The 21,379-nt window shown below is 36.6% G+C and overlaps 1 protein-coding gene across 15 annotated transcripts in view; it reads left to right on the top strand.

Moving 5' to 3' along the window:
* PTPN13 (protein tyrosine phosphatase non-receptor type 13) overlaps window positions 1–21,379 on the top strand; it is a 220,208-nt gene that overhangs the window by 19,023 nt on the left and 179,806 nt on the right. The gene's annotated exons all lie outside the window — the stretch shown is intronic.

The raw sequence follows: 21,379 nt of genomic DNA, 5'->3' as shown, positions 1-21,379 counted from the left end.
AGTAGTGGCCTGGTGCGGTGGCTCACGCCTGTAATCCCAACACTTTGGGAGGCCGAGGCGGGCGGATCACGAGGTCAGGAGATCGAGATCATCCTGGCTAACACAGTGAAACCCGTGTCTACTAAAAATACGAAAAATTAGCCAGGCGTGGTGATGGGCGCCTGTAATCCCAGCTACTAGAGAGGCTGAGGCAGGGGAATGGCATGAACCTGGGAGGCAGCGCTTGCAGTGAGCCGAGATTGTGCCACTGTACTCCAGCCTGGGCGACAAGGTGAGACTCTGTCTCAAAAAAAAAAAAAAAAAGAAGAGTTTGGGGAGTAGTGAGAACCCTCCTGAAATCAGAGTTCTCAGATGCCAGCCAAAGGTTAACCTTGCGAGCAGTCCTGCTATGTTAATTCTTTTTTTGCATCGCTAGACAAAGAATAAAGACATTTCCCCTCATATTTCTTTTTGTTAGGAAGGAAAATCTTTCTTGGTTTCGCTCTCACTACATTCTGTCTCAGTACCATTAGCTAGGATGGGTTGCGTATATCCTCACTGCAGTGAGATTGGGAAGTTAAATACCTAGAATTTCTGACCCCTGTATTGGAAGACAGATTCTGCCAACAAGGAGTAAGGGCAGTAGAAATGGAAGAAGAATATCTGTTAGGAGTTGTGTATTTTTCTAACTCATAATTGCCAATCCTATTGTTTTTAAGGGTAAGGGGCTCAGAGATACATGGCTAGGAAAAATAAGCACCATGGCATTTACTTTTTATATAAAATACAATCGAATTTATTAGCAAATTTTTCAGTGTATAGGGTAGCTTTTGTTGTAATATACAAGACAGATTTGTAGACAAAGTGTTGAAGAAAAAATCTGTGTCAGTAAACTGAACAGAAAAACAACCCAAAATTACCCCCATTTATAAACAGAACAAAATAACCCCACTCTAAATTACTGTTTGATTTATTAGTTTAAATGAATTGTTTTTACTAAAACTGTAATATTGCAATTTTATTTGCACACAAAAGTTTTTGTCAACACTATTGTATGGTTGATTTTACAAATTGATAAGATACTATTCTTCAAAAAGGATAATCTTTTTTTTTTACTATAAGAAATTTAATCATTTCTTAGTAAAGCTATTATGTCTGGGTTTGACTTTAAAGATTTCCTTTACTTCTGACAGAATACTTCTGACGTGGTCAATTAAACAAATAGCCAATTCATGCCAAAAACCAGTTGGAATTTTCAGGTAAATGTAAATGGGTATTTACAGTGAAACAAAAACCATCAAGATATATTTCCTGATAATAAGGTTGTATTGTCTTGCCATGGACTAAAACAAAACAGTCCTGTAATGGAAAATGTAAAGCTTGGTTACTTGAAAATCTCAGTACTAAAGGAATGCTACCAATTCCAGTAAAGTATTGTTGATTTTGGAAATAACCTCTAACATTAGACTGCTAAGATGTAGATTTAGGTTTAAGAAAGCTGAAATGCCCTTTGTAAACCTCAGACCTAAAAATTATACTTGGTTTTCGAATTAAGAAAAAAACCTGGTTGTATTATAATTGTACTGATTACCTAAGATGTAATTACTAATTGAAGTAGGGGGTTGTCATCTAGATTCTGATTATTAACTAACAAGTTTGAATCTGCTACTGAACTACATGTCTAGTCCTAGCATATATTATAGTACACAATTTGTTTTTAGCAGAGTTTTCAAGTTCCTAGGAATTAATGGACCTATTAGTTGTAGGTTTTAAGAGTAAATCTCTCACGGTCTATTGATTGGAACTAAGGATTTATCGTGTTTTGTTAGTCCAAGTGAAATTTTAGAAGATGGCATATGCTATTGAATTGATTTTGTTTTCTGTTAGCCGAATACTTTTAAGAATGACTTTCTAATAATGCAGATACAGAAATTACACAGTGACTATGCTAATAAAACCTGACAAGTCATTTTTAAGTTGAACCATAAAGATGGTCAAATATTATTAGTTTCATATGGTTCAATCTGATATTTACATGAGTGTATTTCTGCAAGCACAGGTACATAGTGTTCTTAATTATTCAGTAGAATATTTGTGTGTTAATTCTGTTTTGATCCTCATTTTTACTCCCTACTGTCTATCAACCCTGAAAGTTATTACTTGTAACAAGCAGGAAGCAACTTGTTAGAAAATAACATATATTAATTTGTGTTCATTATAGCATTTTACAGACAATATAGTGTTAGACTTGGAAAACATGTTAGAGGTCCTCTGAGGCCACCCCAGTCACCTAATATAGGAAAATCCCTATGACATCCTCTCCAGATGGTTATTTCCCTCTGCTTAACCACTTAAGGACATTATCTCAAGAGTTTTTCTATATTATTAGAACGTACATATACAATACTGAAAACTACCCAATTTTAACTCACTGGCCTCAGTTCTGCATTCTGTTAGGAATACCATAAAAAGACTACTTCTTCCAGATGGCAAATGCTTTAACATTAAAAGATAGACATCATATCTCCTACTTTCTTCCCCAACAGAAACAGTTCCAGCTATTTCCAAGTCATAGGCTCAAAACTTAGGATTTAAAGAACTTTAAGGAGTATTCCAGCAGTAATCTGATTTACAGGGTCTAAGCTACTTTCAATTTGAATTCCCTACATTGTCTGATGCAGTGCCTTGTAAATAGTGAGCACTGAATAAATATTTGTTATGTGACTGTAAGACTGAGAGAGGGTAAATGAGATTTGAGTTTATTGTCATTCAGTAAATATTTATTGAGAATCTGTTGTGTACTGGCAGTTGTCCTAGACATTTGGGGATACACCAGTTAACAAAAGAGACAAAATCTCTGTCCTCATTAGTTTTACATTTTGTTGTCAAATACATTCAATAAAGATTAATTCTATAATATCAAGAGTTGTAAATGTCATGAAGTGTTATGTAGTTGGATAATGGTATGAGAGAGTGAGGGAGTGGGTGATGGTGGTATTTTAGATTGAGGTGGTCAAGGAAGGCCTCATAGAGACGTTACCTCATAGAGATGAGGTAAGAATTGATCAATGAACTGAATGAAGTGAGGCAGCTCAGACATGTGGATATTTCAGACAGGAGTTGATATAGTTTAGATATTTGTCCCTGCCCAAATCTCATCCTGACATGTAATACCCAATGTTAGAGGTGGGGCCTGGTTGGGAGGTATTTAGATCGTGGGGCCATGGGGGGTGGGTGGGCAGATTTCTCAAGAATGGCTTGGGTCATCCCCTTGGTGATAAGTGAGCTCGCGCTCTGGGTTCATATGAGGTCAGGTCGTTTAAAAGTATATGACACCTCCCCACCCACTCTTTCTCTCCCTTGCTCCTGCTTTCACCATGTGGTGTGCCTACTCCCCCTTCTCCTTCTAAGCTTCCTGAGATCTCCCCAGAAGCCTCCCAATGCCATGCTTTCTATAAAGCCTACAGAACCATGAGCCAATTAAACCTCTTTTCTTTATGAATTACCCAGCCTCAGATTATTTCTTTATAGCAATGCAAGAACAGCCTAATATGGGAGTGTTCTAGACAAATGCAAGGGCTTAATTAAGAGTCACCAAGACTGGAGTTGAGTGTCAGGACTGAAAGGGAGAGAGTGAATAGTTGAGATGAGATAGTTTGAGGAAAAAATGTTGTAGGGAGCTGTGAGCTTGAGTAGGAATTTAAATTTTTATTCTAAGTATGATGGGAAGCCATGAAGCATTGGAATTACATGATTAGACCTACATTGAAGAGTCACTAGTGAGAATAGACTACTGAGGGACAAGAGAGGAAGAAAAGCAACCTGTTATAATCCTATTGTCATAATTTTCTAGGGCTTTACTATCTAGTGTGGTAGCCACAAGTCCCCTGTGGCCATTTAAATTTACATTAATTAAAATTAAATAAAAATTAAAAATTCAGTTCTTCTGCTGCACAGACCAGATTTCAAGTTATAGGTCTACAGACAGTCCTCGACTTATGAGGGTTCAACTTAATGATTTTTTTACTTTATGATGGTGCAAACACAGTAGGCATTGAATTGAAACAGTACTTGGAATTTTGAATTTTTTTTTTACATTTTTTATTATATTTTAAGTTTTAGGGTACATGTGCACAATATGCAGGTTTGTTACATATGTATACATATGCCATGTTGATGTGCTGCACCCATTAACTCGTCATTTAACATTAGGTATATCTCCTAATGCTATCTCTCCCCCCTCCCCCCACCCCACAACAGGCCCCAGTGTGTGATGTTCCCCTTCCTGTGTCCATGTGTTCTCATTGTTCAATTCCCACCTATGAGTGAGAACGTGCGGTGTTTGGTTTTTTGTCCTTGCAATAGTTTGCTGAGAATGATGGTTTCCAGCTTCATCCATGTCCCTACAAAGGACATGAACTCATCATTTTTTATGGCTGCATAGTATTCCATGGTATATATGTGCCACATTTTCTTAATCCAGTCTATCGTTGTTGGACATTTGGGTTGGTTCCAAGTCTTTGCTATTGTGAATAGTGCCACAATAAACATACGTGTGCATGTGTCTTTATAGCAGCACGTTTTATAATCCTTTGGGTATATACCCAATAATGGGATGGCTGGGTCAAATGGTATTTCTAGTTCTAGATCCCTGAGGAATCGCCACACTGACTTCCACAATGGTTGAACTAGTTTACAGTCCCACCAACAGTGTAAAAGTGTTCCTATTTCTCCACATCCTCTCTAGCACCTGTTGTTTCCTGACTTTTTAATTATCGCCTTTCTAACTGATGTGAGATGGTATCTCATTGTGGTTTTGATTTGCATTTCTCTGATGGCCAGTGATGATGAGCATTTTTTCATGTGTCTTTTGGCTGCATGAATGTCTTCTTTTGAGAACTGTCTGTTCATATCCTTCACCCACTTTTTGATGGGGTTTTTTTTTTCTTGTAAATTTGTTTGAGTTCTTTGTAGATTCTGGATATTAGCCGTTTGTCAGATGAGTAGATTGCAAAAATTTTATCCCATTCTGTAGGTTGCCTGTTCACTCTGATGACAGTTTCTTTTGCTGTGCAGAGGCTCTTCAGTTTAATTAGATCCCATTTGTCAATTTTGGCTTCTGTTGCCATTGCTTTTGGTGTTTTAGTCATGAAGTCTTTGCCCAGGCCTATGTCCTGAATGGTATTGCTTAGGCTTTCTTCTAGGGTTTTTATGGTTTTGGGTCTAACATTTAAGTCTTTAATCCCGTTTGAATTAATTTTTGTATAAGGTGTAAGGAAGGGATCCAGTTTCAGCTTTCTACACATGGCTAGCCAGTTTTCCCAGCACCATTTATTAAATAGGGAATCATTTCCCCATTTCTTGTTTTTGTCAGGTTTGTCAAAGATCAGATGGTTGTAGATATGCGGCATTATTTCTGAGGGCTCCGTTCTGTTCCATTGTTCTATATCTCTGTTTTGGTACCAGTACCATGCTGTTTTGGTTACTGTAGCCTTGTAGTACAGTTTGAAGTCAGGTAGCGTGATGCCTCCAGCTTTGTTCTTTTAGCTTAGGATTGACTTGGCAATGCGGGCTCTTTTTTGGTTCCATATGAACTTTAAAGTAGTTTTTTCCAATTCTGTGAAGAAAGTCATTGGTAGCTTGATGGGGGATGGCATTGAATCTGTAAATTACCTTGGGCAGTATGGCCATTTTCACATTATTGATTCTTCCTGCCCATGAGCATGGAATGTTCTTCCATTTGTTTGTATCGTCTTTTATTTCGTTGAGCAGTGGTTTGTAGTTCTCCTTGAAGAGGTCCTTCATGTCCCTTGTAAGTTGGATTCTTAGGTATTTTATTCTCCTTGAAGCAATTGTGAATGGGAGTTCACTCATGATTTGGCTCTCTGTTTGGCTGTTGTTGATGTGTAAGAATGCTTGTGATTTTTGCACATTGATTTTGTATCCTGAGACTTTGGTGAAGTTGCCTATCAGCTTAAGGAGATTTGGGGCTGAGACAGTGGGGTTTTCTAGGTATACAATCATGTCATCTGCAAACAGGGACAATTTGACTTCCTCTTTTCCTAATTGAATGCCCTTTATTTCCTTCTCCTGCCTGATTGCCTTGGCTAGAACTTCCAACACTATGTTGAATAGGAGTGGTGAGAGAGGGCATCCCTGTCTTGTGCCAGTTTTCAAAGGGAATGCTTCCAGTTTTTGCCCATTCAGTATGATATTGGCTGTGGGTTTGATATGCAGTTGGATACTCTCTCACAATGCCAATCAGTGGCAGAGAGCTACAGCTCCCAGTCAGCCACGCAATCACAAGGGTAAACAACTGACACGGTAGCCTACAGTGTACTGTATTCAACAAATTACCTGAGATATTTAACACTTTATTATAAAATAAGCTTTGTGTTCGATAATTTTGCCCTACGTAAGCTAATGTAAGTGTTCTGAGCACATTAGGCCAGGCTAAGCTATGGTGTTCAGAAGGTTAGGTATATTAATCAGGAGTAGAAACAAGTTTGATTCTAGAGAAAATAAATGGAAGAGTAAGCCCAAATAACTTCCTCAAATCACAGATGAAACATTATAAATCTATGTATATTCCAGTAATTACAACAATTTCAACTTAATATTTGGAAATTGTCAAAAATTCTACTCAAATTGCTCCATTCTAAAAATGATTTTGATATTACCAGTTTCCATTTTGAAATATTTTACACATTTCAGTTTTTTAAAAATCTAATTTTTATATCTAAGCAGTAACATGAGATTTTATCCTGAATCTTTCCAAATCTTGAGGCCTTTCATTTCTTAGGAGAAGTGGAAAAGGCAGTGGAGGGAGAGAAGAGTCCAGATTTCAACTCCTGTCACCATACCACATTTCTATTTTTTTAAATGTTTTCTCTAACATCTCTGATTATTACATTTGGCTTAAGGTAGAGCTTTTCTAAGAGTAGTAATATGGTAAGAGAGGTCATTTCTGCAGCTAAATTTCAGAAAATCAAATCCTGCAATAAGCAAGTTCCTTTCTTTTTCTTTTTTTTCTTTTTTTTTTTCCCCCCAATACTTGTCTCCATGATGAGGTCATGGAGAGAGTCCCAGTCTGGTGCTAGTTTGTTTGACTTGCTAATCTCCCTTTTTAGCAAATAGAGACATGTCCCAAGCTTGGAGTGTTGCTGCACAGGCAGGCCACACTCTTGTGGCTCATATTCAATAACATTATTGTGTTCTCATGTATCATATTGATAGTGACTTTTGTATTTATCTTCTATTTATGGAACATTTTACTGGTTTTCCATTTAAGAACATAATATTGATCTAAGATTTGCTTTTTAAATAAATTCAAATGTAAAAATGAGACATTTAAAAAATATTAAGTAAGGGCATTTGGGTATGGTAAGATTATAAGGGGAGGAAATAAATCTTAACTAAATTTTATTATTGTTAATTATTATTATTTTTGAGACAAGGTCTTGCTCTGTTGCCTGGGTTGGAGTGCAGTGGCGCAGGTCTGGTTCACTGCAGCCTTGACTTCCCCAGCTCAAGCAATCCTCCCACCACAGCCTCCCAGGTAGCTGGGACCACAGGCACACACCACAATAGCCAGCTAATTTTTGTATTTTTTTTAGAGATGGGGTTTCACCATGTTGTCCAGGCTGGACTCCTGAGCTCAAGCAGTCTGTCCACCCTGGCCTCCCCAAAGTGCTGGGATTATAGGTATGAGCACTGTACCTGCAGAAATTTTATTCTTAAGAAAAAATAGGTGACTTAGCAAGATGATTCATTAATGCAGTACACATATGGGTTATTTGTAAAGGGGAATAGAGCAAAAACATTCTAGGACCTCTTTCTCCAAGTTTCATGACCTAGAACTGTACTAGAACATCATGTCTAAATAGCCAACATTACTGATATAATGAAACTTAAATACTACACTGCAATTAAATTTAATATCCAAATTGTATCACAAAATTTACTTATTTACGTATAGTTTATATTTTCTAATTTAACAAATGAAATATTTCTACCAAGTGCTCTTCCCTAAATCAGTGCATTACTATCTCTTTCTAGCAGGTCTAATTTTGGGCTAGCTAGCTTTACCTCTGGGGATTATAGAAGTGATTTTAGAAATAAATGTCAAATAACGATTATTCCTGCTCTATTTCCCTCTAATTAGCCAAGTGTTTACAACTAATAGACATAGCTAAAGATTTTTATCTTTTTGTTTAGGTATCTGTTGTCACAAGAAGACTCACTCTGCTATTTTTCTCTTGAAGCACCCCGTTTCTCCCTAAAACACATATTTATGACTTAATTCTCTTTCATATAGGATACCTGTTACCTCTATTTGGATCTTGTGCTTCTAGTTTCTCACTCGTTTAATGAATTCTATGCACTTAGAAGGCACACAAAGCCTGGGCTGGGGTATACATGTGGGGATCACACTGCAGGCTGTGAATGTAGACAAAAATCCTTTGTTGTGGGTGTGATCACTAACAATTAGTGGATCAAAATCTCTTGTATTCACAATAAGCAATTGCATATTTAAAAATTTTTTATCTCCATTTAAAAATGTAGCCCTCATGTATTTAGACTTTACCGTGTAAATTCTAATTAAGTTCAGTTCCACTCTCAAGTCCCTAGAATTATGGCAAAATGCTTTCAAAGATAGCCAACTTTCTTATAAAGTTAACCAGCCTTCTTAGTGAAATATGTATCCACAATCTCTTATGTGCAATTCAAAATCCAAAAATGTCTGAAAAAGCAACAGTGTTTTTTATAACTCAGTTGAATGCAAAACTGTACTTGAGCTTTTTTGGTGGCAAAACCTGACTGAACTGACATGAAGCTATTTACAGTTTTTATTTATCCCTCTTAGTGTAAATATTCATCGGTTTACTGCAGAAATGTTGATGTGTTAGATTACTGGGTGTTGCCCCAGACCTTTGCTGGGGATGTTTCAGAATATAGAGTAAAGCACTGCATTACTTTTTTTTTTTTTTTTTTTTTTTTTCTTGAGACGGAGTCTTTGCTCTTTCACCCAGGCTGGAGTGCAGTGGCGCAATCTCGGCTCACTGCAAGCTCCGCCTCCCGGGTTCACGCCATTCTCCTGCCTCAGCCTCTCCGAGTAGCTGGGACTACAGGCGCCCGCCACCACGCCCGGCTAATTTTTTGTATTTTTTAGTAGAGACGGGGTTTCACCGTGGTCTCGATCTCCTGACCTTGTGATCCGCCCGCCTCGGCCTCCCAAAGTGCTGGGATTACAAGCGTGAGCCACCGCGCCCGGCCTGCATTACTTTTTTAAACATAACATAACTGGTCCAGAGTTTGTCATAAGTAGTTGGGAACCCATGTGTAAATAAGAATATGCATAAGAGATAAAGTGAGGCTAGATATTTTTCTTTTTTTTTCTTATTCTTTTCCTTTTTTGTCAGTCATATTCTTCTTTGTCTCTTCCTTTTCCTCTCTCTCTCCTGCTCATCCTCCCTCCTAATAAAAGTCAGTAGCAATAACCCAATAAGCAATATCAAATGTGTCGAGTTCTGTCCTTTATACATTTTAAATGACCTTAATAAGATCTATAGTTCATTGTTTATAGTAGAATCCATAACAGACAGAACCTTAAATAAACATTATTCTTTCCTAAAAACTTCTCTGCTTTGTTTCTCCAAAAGGTCATTTGAGTTATCATTACAACCCCCTGTATTTTCTTCCTTCTGAATTGCACACTGAGTAATTACCACACAAATTAGTAAAATTCTGTTACATTTATCTCCAGACTGATAGAATATGGAGAATAAGACTATTGCCCTTATTTTGTGCTCTGTGAATCAGTGTGAACATAAATTATAAGTTTTACTCTTTATCATTTACTGTATCTTAGATTTTTCTGCTAATTTAATAAAGGCTAATTCTTAAAAAACATACTGTAGTTTTAAGAGATAATTACAGAATACGAACTTATGGAGAGTCTTTGGTAATAACTAAGTACATAAAGCCCCTTTTAATGTAGGTTAACGAAGGGTAGTAAAACTTTACCTATTTGCTATGAATTTACTTCATTTGTTTCTAATGATGGGACTCTAGGTCTTAAAATGAAAGGAAAAAAATTGAACTTTAAAAATACAACCAATAACGAAGGGTTTACTGTTTTAGATTAAAAGAGGTATACAGTGTATAGACCTTGTTTGGATCCTCATTTCAACAAATGCTATTTAAAAGCCAAACCTATTCTGAGATAATCAGGGCTCTCTAGAAGAGGTGGTTTGGGGGCAAAGCCACTTAGTCTCCTTTTCTTGTTAGTCTTCATCTCTCTGTCCTTGGATGTCTCTTCTATCTGCGTGGACTACTTTAGAGTCTCATGAAATTTCAGGACTCTAAAATACAATCTATATGTTGACTATTCTAAATGTTTATGCCCACTGCATATATTCAGTTATCTACTTAGCATCTTCACTTGAATGTCTAATCAGCATTGCAAACATAACATACAAAATCAAACTCTGAAACTTTCCCTCCAAACCAACTCCTTTCACAGTCTTCCTGTCTTAGTTAATCGTAACTCCCTCCAGCCAATTTCTTAGGGCAAAGAGCATCAATATCAACAAAAACTTTTGGCCCTTCCTTCAAGATATTTCCAGAATCTGATCACTTCCCACCTGTCCCACAGCTACCAGTTTGGGAGCTCAATGTCTCAATGTTTTTATGTTGAGAACCAGGGAAGCTGATGGTGTAACTCATTCAGAGGCTGAAAACCTCCCGGGGGTCTGCTGGTATAAGTCATGGAGTCTAAAGACAGGCAGGTATGCAGTTCTGATGTCCAAAGCAGTGGAAGAAAAGTTTGTTCCAGTTCTCAGAGAGAGAGACCAGTTCACCTTCTGTGTGTGTCCCATCCAGGCCCCTGACTAATTGGACGGTGCCTGCCAATATTGAGGGAAGATTTTCTCTACCCACTCCACTCAGACTCACATACCAATCTCTGGAAACCCCCTCACAGACACACCCAAAATAATGCTTTACTAGGTTTCTAGATATTCCTTAATCCAGTTAAGCTGACATCTAAAATTAAATCCACAAGTCTACTCCTTGTCAGCTTGGCACTCATATGCATCTCCTCAAACCATAATTCATTTCCAAATAAAGACAATAACAAGGTAATAGTTTCACCTAACATGGTGCAACTATCCTGTGATTGTGATTTTCAGAATTTTAGACTTTAGGGATTTTGATCTTTTGAGATTTCAACATTTGGGATTATGACTTTCAGGATTCTGTCTTTTGGAATTATGATCCAAATTCTTTACTTTCTGCCCAGAATGTTCTTTCCTATGTATATGCACATCTCACTCTCTCACCTCCTTTAGATCTTTGCTCAAATGACAAACTCTCAGTGAGGCCTTCCTTGATTGTTTTATTTTAAATGTCTACTTTCTGACTTTCCTGCTATTCCCTAGGCCTCCTTCTTAGTTATTTTCCTCCATCACATTTATTACCATATGATATTCTAGTTATTATACTTATTTATTGTCTGTCTTCTCCATAGGACCAGTTATTTTTGTCTGGTTTATTCACTCTTATCTCCTCAGTACTTAAAACAGTGCCTGGCTCATAGTAAATAATAAATATTTGTTAATTGATTGAATAAAAACCTAGCACCTATCAATGCATAGCACATAATAGTTGTAATAAATATTTAAATAAATGAAGGAATTAATAATCTAGTTGGTGGATCATTCCATTCTTTTCCAATTTATTTGACTCTCTGGTAGCTTTATTTTCTTTTTTATACTGCATAGACCCTGTAATCCTTCCCCACAATAACTCCTGCCACAACTCTCAACTCTCTTTCTGCAGTATCCTCCAAGCAAATCTTTGACTTCTCTATACTTATTTGTTGGTTCCTAGATGCAACCAAGAAAAAGCTGAGGATCTGATCTCTGGCTCAAGGGACAGCCAAAAAGAGAATACCCAGGGACCAGTGCTCTCATTATAAGATGACATATGATTCTATAGTACCTGAGCTCTGCAGCTCTAATAGTCCCTTTGCTTTGTTTAGTTTTCTAGTTTTGTAGACTTAAAAGGGCACCACTCAAAATAGCCCTTTGTTGAATAGTTAGTTCAGTTGCTAAAATCAAGGATGAGCATGGTAAGGAAGTATTCAACTAGCTGACCTCTGAGTAATTAGGAAAGTCTGGCATTGACTGCTCCTCTTAGAATTGATTAACATCATAGAAGTTATTGGAATTGAGGGTTAAAGCTTTATCCAAAAGCTGGGTGCAGTGGCATGCCTATAGTTGCAGCTACTTGGGAGGCTGAGGCGGGATTGCTTAAGGCCAAGAGTTTGAGGATGCAATGTGCCGTGATCATGCCTGTGAATAGCCACTGTACTCCAATCTGGTTAACATAGTGAGAACCTGACTCTAAAAAGCAACAAAAAGGCTTTATTCAAAGATGCAATGGTTCTTTAACATTATTGTGTATGGGACCTACCTGGGGAGCTACAGATTCCTGAATACACAGTGAAAGCCATTCTTTGAGGGTGTATGTAATCACATGGGCAGATATATGAAGCATTTGAAATAGGTCATGAGGACTACCTCACTAAGCCAATGAATGAGGCCAGTAGACAGGAAGTCCTCCACCTAACTTATTTCCATCTCTTAACATGCTTCTTTCCCTTTGACTTCAGCAGACCAGATGAAGTATCGTTGGAAAGGTAATCACTCTCTAATCTGTGTGACTTTACCTATTGCTTACCCACCTCCTTCTGTATCTTGAAACTTTCATGATCTGACTGGTATTTACCACTTAGCTTCATCTCTTGTCTTCTCTTCCCCTTCTCTGGATAGTCTACAGAATTTGAATACCTCCTACTGTTTCTTGTCTCTCTCTTAATACTAGTTATTTCCTCTACCTGGAAGGCCTTAACTATAACCCCCTTATATCTTCTTTATCTACCTTCTTCCTACTTATACCCTCCTCCCTCATCCCAACCTTGGAATCATTTCTAAAATCTTTCTTTCTGGTCTAATTAAATACCCTTTTTGGAATCCCATGGCACTTTGAACCATTATGACATTTAACACAATATATATTGTAATCATTGATTTATCCTCTCACCTGCTAGATGTTTTTAGTTTGTTTTTGTTTGTTTGTTTGTGTGTATGTGTGTGTGTTTAATGTCTGGTACCACACCACACCTATTCAACTTTTAGTCCCAGACTCATGGTCCTGAAGTCTAAAGGGTTGTTGGTAGAATTCAGTCCTTGTGATTGTAGGACCTTTTCTTCCTGGTCGTTGGCTGGGGTACACTTTTGGCTCCTAGAGGCCACTCTTAGGTCCTTGCGATATGCCCCACTACATAGGCAGTTTACAACATGAAAGGAATCTTGAGGGCAATCTCAGAATGCTGCTTTAGCACACTATTTTTTACAATGTAAAGGGCAAATGTGAATTTTTACTTGATCTTTTGTATTTTATCCACATTTGTTTCCTTTGGTTGCTGTCCACTAGACATTTTAAATCTATGTAATTTAGGAAGATCAGCAGTATCCTAAAGCAATGATCTTAACATAAGTCTGTGGGTAGGGAGGAAAGGTGATGTAGAAAGACAATACTCAACATCAAAATTCTACCATTGCATTGTTTTCTGTTGGTACCTTCCAGTTGGTGAAGAGAAAGAACAAATGTGAAATTAGAGATTTCCCCCCTGGTTTTACTTTTCTCCTAAGTTTAAATGATGCAGAGAGGGACTGAAGAATTCCAGAGTTTTTCTTCTTATTGTTTGAAGCTGTTCTTTGAAAGCAGGGAATAGGCATACATGATTTCTATTTAGATAAGTAGTTGACATGAACCAGAGGCCCAGAAAGGCAATTTAGACTTGTGTTTATTTTAGTTTATCTTCTTTCACAGGGAAAGCATAATGGAAAAGTTGACAAATACTAAACATTGCTCCAACTGCAACAAAAATATTTAGATACATGCTGTTTCTACCTTGTGGCAACATCCAATTAAAACTTCACTGAGCTTTATCCCTTTTTCTCCTTAAAATTCCAATTCTTTCTTAGTTTTTTCTAACTATATTAGGCAATAATATTTTTTCTCTACTACCTGATCTATAACTACTCCTAATGGAAAGAAATATTAATGTATTTTGTGTTAGGGAGATGAACCCTTAATCTTCTACACCTCTAATAGTGCTTTTATTAGTGAGAGTGCAAAGATACTGGAACCCTTTGCATTGTTGGTGGGGATGTAAAATGGTACAGCTACTATGAAAAACAATAATCCTGAATAAATTAAAAATAGAATTACCATATGATTTAGCAATTCCACTTTTGGGTATACAGTTGAACCATAAGTTTTGGGGGAATCAAAAGTTATAGGTGGATTTTCAACTGCACAGAGGGTCGGTTCCCCTAACCCCTGCGTTATTCAAGGGTCAGCTGTATATCAAAAATAATTCAAAGCAGGATCTCAAAGAGATATTTGTATACCCATGTTCATCACAGCATTATGTGTAATAGCCAAGAACTGGAAACAACCCCAAATGTTCTAAACAGGTGAATGGATACAGAAAATGTGGTATATACATATTTGGTAAAATATTTTGCAGCCTTAAAAAAGAAGGAAATCCTGTCACATGCTATAACATGGATGAACTTTGAGGACATTATGTGAAGCAAAATAAGCTAGTCATTTAGGACAAGTACTAAATGATTCCACTCATATGAAATATCTAAAATAGTCAAAATCATAGAAAGTACAAAGTTGGTTACCAAGAGCATTTCAGTTTTACAAGGTAAAGTTCCAGAGGTCTGTTCAATAATGATGTGAATATATTTAACACTACTGAACTATACACTTAAAAATGGGTTAAAATAGTAAATTTAACATCATATATTTTTACCACAATAAAAAAAATGAGAAAAGTTAACTTTTAGAAAACAAATTTACCATTTATTATTATTTCTTAAAAAGCAAGTGTTACTTGAAGTTGTGCTTAGTTTCTTCTAACACTAAAAACATCCAGGCAGCTTCATGGAACAAAGAAAAGGATTGCTGTTTCACCTTTGGTTGGGTTTAGTTTTTTTTTTTTTTTTTTCTTTTTAACAGCTTTATTGAGGCATGTTTGATATATAATAAACTGTACATATTTAAAGTGTATAATTTGTTAAGTTTTGACATAGGTATGTACCTATGAGATCATCACCACAATCAGAATAATGGACATATTTATCACCTCCAAATGTTTCCATGTTTCCTCATACCCCTTTTTAATCTTTCCCACATGCCTCTCCATAGCGCAATACCATCTTCAGGCAACCACTGATCTGCTTTCTGTAACTGTAAATTAGTTTGCATTTTGTATAATTCTGTGTAAATGTAATCATACAACATGAACACTTGTTTCTGTCTTGCTTTCTTCATTTAGCATAATTATTTCAGATTTATCCATGTTGTCACATGTATCAGTAATAATTTTTATTGCTGATTAGTATTCCATTGTGAGGATATACTAAGATTTTTTTTTAATCCATTCACCTGTTGATAGATATTTGCTTGTTTCCAGTATTTAGCTGTTACAATTAAAACTGCTATGAACATTTGTGTACAGATCTTTGTATGGACATATGCTTTAATTTCTATTGGGTAAGCAGCTTGGCATGGAATGGCTAGGTCATATGGTAAGTGTATATTTAACTTTTTAAGAAACTATATTAACAGTTTTCCAAAGTGTACCATTTTACATTCCTACTAGCAATGTATGAAAATTCCAGTTTCTCTACATCTTTGTCAACACTTAGTATGCTTTGTCAACACATTGTTGTTAATCTTTTTAATTTTAGATATCCTCATAGCTATGTAGTCATACCTCATTGTTTTATTTTTATTTTCCTATTGACTAATGATGTTGAGAATTGTTTCATGTGCTCATTTGCCAGCTGTGTATCTTCTCTGATGTCCATTCAAATCTAAAAAAACTGGATTGTTTGGTTTTTTAATTATATATTCTGGATATAAGTCCTTTATCAGTTATATGATTTGCAGTATTTTTCCTTAGTTTGTGGTTCATCTTTTACCAGTTCTTTCTTTTCAAATAGCAAAGATGTTTAATTTTGATGAATTCCAGTTTATCAATTTTGTTTTTCTATTCTGGGTCATGCATTTGTTTTCATATCTACAAAAACATTGGCTAACTGAAGTCACAATGATTTTCTCCTAACTTTTTAATGGCCTTCAAGACCTTATTGTGCACAGAAAAGCTTATTGAAAATTATTTTTAAGTGAACATTCTTATTACATTAAAAATCCTAAAACGTAGGTCTTACTTTTTTTTTTTAATGGGGTCTTGCTGTGTTGCCCAGGCTGGAGTGGAGTGGTGCAATTATAGCTCATTGCAGTCTCCACCTCCCAAGCTCAAGCAATCCTCCCATCTCAACCTCTCAACTAGCTGAGACTACAGGCACGCACCACCATATTCAGCTAATTTTTTTAAAAAGTATTATTATTTATAGAGACAAGGTATCACTGTATTGCCCAGGCGGTCTTGAGCCCCTGGACTCAAATGATCCTCCCACCTTGGCCTCCCAAAGTGCTGGGATTACAGGCATAAGTCACTGCACCTGGCCATAGTTCTTAAGCTTTTAAGGTCAATTTAATTATTTTTTCTATTTATACATGCAGAAAATTTCAAGGGACCCTTTGTTTGAATGTATAATCCCATTTTCAAATCTAGTCAATTAACATCCCATAAACACTTTAAACTGCATTCATACAATTAAAAGCCAATTTTTAAAGTATTTCTTGTATCTGACTGACAGAAAAAAACTTCCCAAGTACCCAAATAAGTCTTCTAATGAATGAAAACTTTATAGTAAGACTTATGTATAGCAAGCCTTTAAGGGTCTCTTGTATGTTCCAGTGGCATTTTGTATGTTTTAAAATACAAGCCTCAACCATTTTCTCATTACACCATTTAAATTGGAATCACCATGCTAATCTGTTATTCTAACTCACCTATTTCTCCTAGCTAAGGTACTATATATGTACAGATTCTTCAATTTTAAAAAATACTAATATATGGGCTTGTGTCTCAAACTTTTCTATACTTAATTCTGAATCTTCCTGGATGAAAAGATGCTTACAATTTTGGGGTTGCCTTCTCAACTCACTGTGGTTTTTTAATGACCAAAGATGTCCTTAGCCTGGATGCTGAGTGAATCCTTGCTCAAAACTAGTGGCATACGCAGAGCTCTATTTTATAGCTGCTTTGTTCTTGAAACAGCGTGTTTCTATTAGCCCTATTTCTTTAGATTCAAGTTAAACATTCCTAATTAATCTGTCTCCAGACAGGTTATTTTATCACTTGATCGGATTTAGTTAATCTGTTTACTGTTCATTCTGTTCTGAATCACTTGTATGTACTTGCTGTGAGTGCCACAATCCTTCAGGATTAAAAGACATCTGTTAGAATCTCCTTGTGGCTTTGTCTCTGTGAGCAGTTTTAAGGTCATGTCAGTAATACCTGTGTTAACCAAAAACGTAATAATGATTCTGGTTATGTGATAGAATTAATTTTTCTTATTTGAAATTTTTTTCCAAAAACTTTCTAGTTATCATGCAGCATATAACTTTCAAGAGAATAAAAGTAAATAATATGGCTATGTTTATTGTAAAATTTAACCTTTGTGATAGGTTAATGTGATAATGCTTGTCATATATCTGTACTCCCGTTATCTAGTACTGTGTCTAAAGGAAACAATTGAAGCAATAGGCTTTAAAAAATTGTTAAAATTGTTGTAACTAATTCTGTCCTCATCTGTTGGTTGACTTCAAGCTTTTTTCCCTCCATTTTCTTTTTTCTTTTTTGCATTCCTCTTCAGCTTCTGCATTTGCTTCATTCCCTTGTTATCTTTGGAGCTAATGATCTGAAGTGCTATAATAACAGTAAATAAACATGCAAGAGAGAAAGATGGTGCTAGTAGGCAATTTATAAGCTCATGGCTTTGTAGTTTGTTTTCTAGAAAGCTGCTGTAATACTACATTAAATTCTGACATTGGGTAATTAGAATGAGGCAGTTTTAAAAAAATCTTTAAGTTCTTGCCCAGCAAAGCTGTAAATTAAAAATATTAAATCTATTCTGATAGCTTGATGATAACTTTGAAAAACAAATGTTCCTTTCTATGTTTTGGAGTTCTAAGAAGTTCTAACCAGAAATGTTCATAAAGATCCCATATTGAATACACAAAAAAAGTTTAAATAAAAATTAACATGGTATTGATATAATTTATACCCAATTCAATCAAGCAACTGAGGTATAATTAGTAATCTTTGTAGCTAGAAAAATTAATTGCTGAAAAAGTTCTGTTGTGTGAGAAGTTACTTTTAACCTTTTCATTTTTTTATTTATAGGGAATAATTATATTTTAAAACCCAATTTATTTTTAAAAAGTAAGTAAAAACAGTATCTGAAGATTTAAAACCTAGTCTGTCTCTTGTGCTCTCTATATATACACATAAATATGTGTGTGTATGTATATATAAAGCCAACATCATGGTTTTACAATGGGATACATAATATACTGTCATAAGCAAGTTATTTTGTTCTCCTTCCTTTTTTCCTTCTTTCCTTCCTTTGTTATTTCACCAGAGGAAGTTCTGCCTCTATATAAAAACCCAGATTCATAATTCCCTCCTTGCCCTTTGGTAGTACTAATGACTACAGTCACTTAAACTCCATAATTAAAAGTACCTGGTCAGTATATTAATCAACATTTCAATGTCCCTTCAGAGCTAAAACCTTTCCCTTCCCTGGTTAAGATTATCTATAGATGGAAGACAGGGTGACTAGCTTCTCTTTTTGTTGCTTATCTCCTCACCCACTAGCAAGTTGCTATATCTGGCCCCATCAGGATCTAAACCAGGGGAAGGAAGAGAGAAAGCAAGGCAAACAGTTTTTGTTGTTTTTACCACACTCCTGTTGTGAAATTGCTTTACTGTTTTTGAACTTGACATGTGTTTAAGGCTGGCCCTTTTTCTTGGGTGTGCTTTTGTGGGTTCTTCACAATCCTTCACTGGAACTATACTACACGTGACACTCCAGAATTTCTCCCTCCAACTAGCCAGTAACCTCTAACCCCTCTAGCCCTCAGCCTAGTTTTCTTTTTTTTTTTTTGAGACGGAGTCTCGCTCTGTCACCCAGGCTGGAGTGCAGTGGCGCAATCTCGGCTCACTGCAAGCTCTGCCTCCCGGGTTCACGCCATTCTCCTGCCTCAGCCTCTCCGAGTAGCTGGGACTACAGGCACCCGCCACCACGCCCGGCTAATTTTTTGTATTTTTAGTAGAGACGGGGTTTCACCGTGGTCTCGATCTCTTGACCTCGTGATCCACCCGCCTCGGCCTCCCAAAGTGCTGGGATTACAAGCGTGAGGCACCGCGCCTGGCCCAACTCAGCCTAGTTTTCTTTCAGGCCATTCCACAGTAGAAATAATTCGAATTTGAATCCTTCTTCTCTTTCTCCTCTTCTTTCCCTTCTCTCCTTTTCCCCTCCTCCCCCTGCTCCTCCTCCCTTCTTCCTTTTTCTTGGTGGTGGTCTGGGTACTTCAGGTGGAACTCTGGGTAGAATTTTTTAAACAGCTTTTCGAGATATACTTCACATACAATAAAACTTACCCTTTAAAAAAATTCTTTTTAGTTTTTTAGAAACAGTCTCACTCTGTCAACCAGGCTGGAGTACAGAAGCATGATCATAGCTCACTGTAACCTCAGACTCCTGGGCTGAAGCGAGCCTCCCTTTTCAGCCTCCTCAATAGCTAGGACTACAGTAGGCACCACCATGCCCAGCTAATTTTATTTTTTGTAGAGATGAGGGTCTCCCCGTGTTGTCCAGGCTGGTTTTGAATTTCTGGCCTGAAGCAATCCTCCTGCCTTAGCCTCCCAAATTGCTGGGATTACAGGCTTAAGCCGCTATGCTCAGCCTTCACCCTTATAAAGTGTATCTTTAGTTATTTTTAGAATTTTTGTGCAACCATTGCCACTATCTAAATTTTAGGACATTTTAATCCTCTGGGCAGGATTTCATATAGGTCCAGACTGGCCCTCTGTGTGGCCGTGCTTCCTTGCCCCTCTCTTACCCTGAGCAGTGGAAGTATAGCTGGCTCCTGATACAGTATGTCTCCTCACTCTTGTGTGCCCTCTCCTGTCTACCTCATGTTGCTGCCTCAGAGCGATAGTCAACACCTTTAGATTCCTAAAGTGTATATTAGGCACTGCCTGCTGTGCCCTCCACTAACTCCAGAGAACATATATCAAGGACTCCCAGGGATCCCATTGAAGCTTCTTTCACTGGCTTGAGGTGAAAGGAAGGCACCTTTCCACATCCCTCCCACTTTGGAGGAGACATGAAAATCAGCACACAACTCTCTTCAAAGAAATTCTTGTGCAATCTTTGCTCTACTCTTCATACCCTGAGTATAGGCATTAGAGCTATCTAACCAGTTCTCAGACATATTACTTTGGAAATTTGCTACAGGGTAGTCCTTCACACAAGTCATGTTGGTATCTGATTGCTAATAGTATCTGATCCCTCTGTTGAAACTTCCAATTTATTAATATTTTTCATGTAGAAGATAACTCACATATCTTTAGAAAGGAATGAAGCTTCTACTTTTTTTCTTGAATAAATATGCTATTATATAATAAAGTCAAGGAGAACCTAGAGACTTTGGTGCAGGCAGGGGATCTAAATAAATAATCGCACTTCTTGTACAACCTAAGTAAAAACGCTTTTGGCTTTTTTAAAGCAGTATCTTATAGTTTCCTTTTAACTATCACATTGTGTATATAAGTAGACACCCTGGAGGCAGACTTTAAGCATAAAATGTTTTAGTAAACATTTAAAAAGGAAAGTGAAAGGACAAGACTGGCCTTATTTATAGTTGGAATTCCTTTTTTCAGTCAGGATTAAGTATCATAAATGTAAATTAAAAGAAAATAGTAGCTTGTCCTGTTAGTTGAGTAAACAAAGTCAACTTTTATCTAAAACAAATGTTTTTATAGGTTAACTTTTAAACTTCTTATTTGGCTTCTTTTCCAAATCTGCTTCTCCCTTGCAATAGAAATATACTATATATGTTATGCTTAAATTGGTTTTGTCTGGGTAGAAATCTTACGAATCACTCTAAAGAACAATTTTCAAGCTGTGTCAATTTAGGAAAATTTATATAGAAGGATTTTAACTAGGTACATTTTCCTCTTTTAACATGAAAATAGGCTTATTAAGCCCCATAGAAAATCTTAAGTTTTATCGGTGTATCATCACTTAATTGAACGCCATTGGAAAAATTGACCTGACAAAAATTTCAGCACAGACACTTTTCTGATCTTTTATTAATTCACCTTCTGCAGAAT

This window comes from Symphalangus syndactylus, chromosome 10 (genome assembly GCF_028878055.3).
Source record: "Symphalangus syndactylus isolate Jambi chromosome 10, NHGRI_mSymSyn1-v2.1_pri, whole genome shotgun sequence".
Lineage (NCBI taxonomy): Eukaryota > Metazoa > Chordata > Mammalia > Primates > Hylobatidae > Symphalangus > Symphalangus syndactylus.
This window is presented reverse-complemented; position numbering and strand designations above follow the sequence as displayed.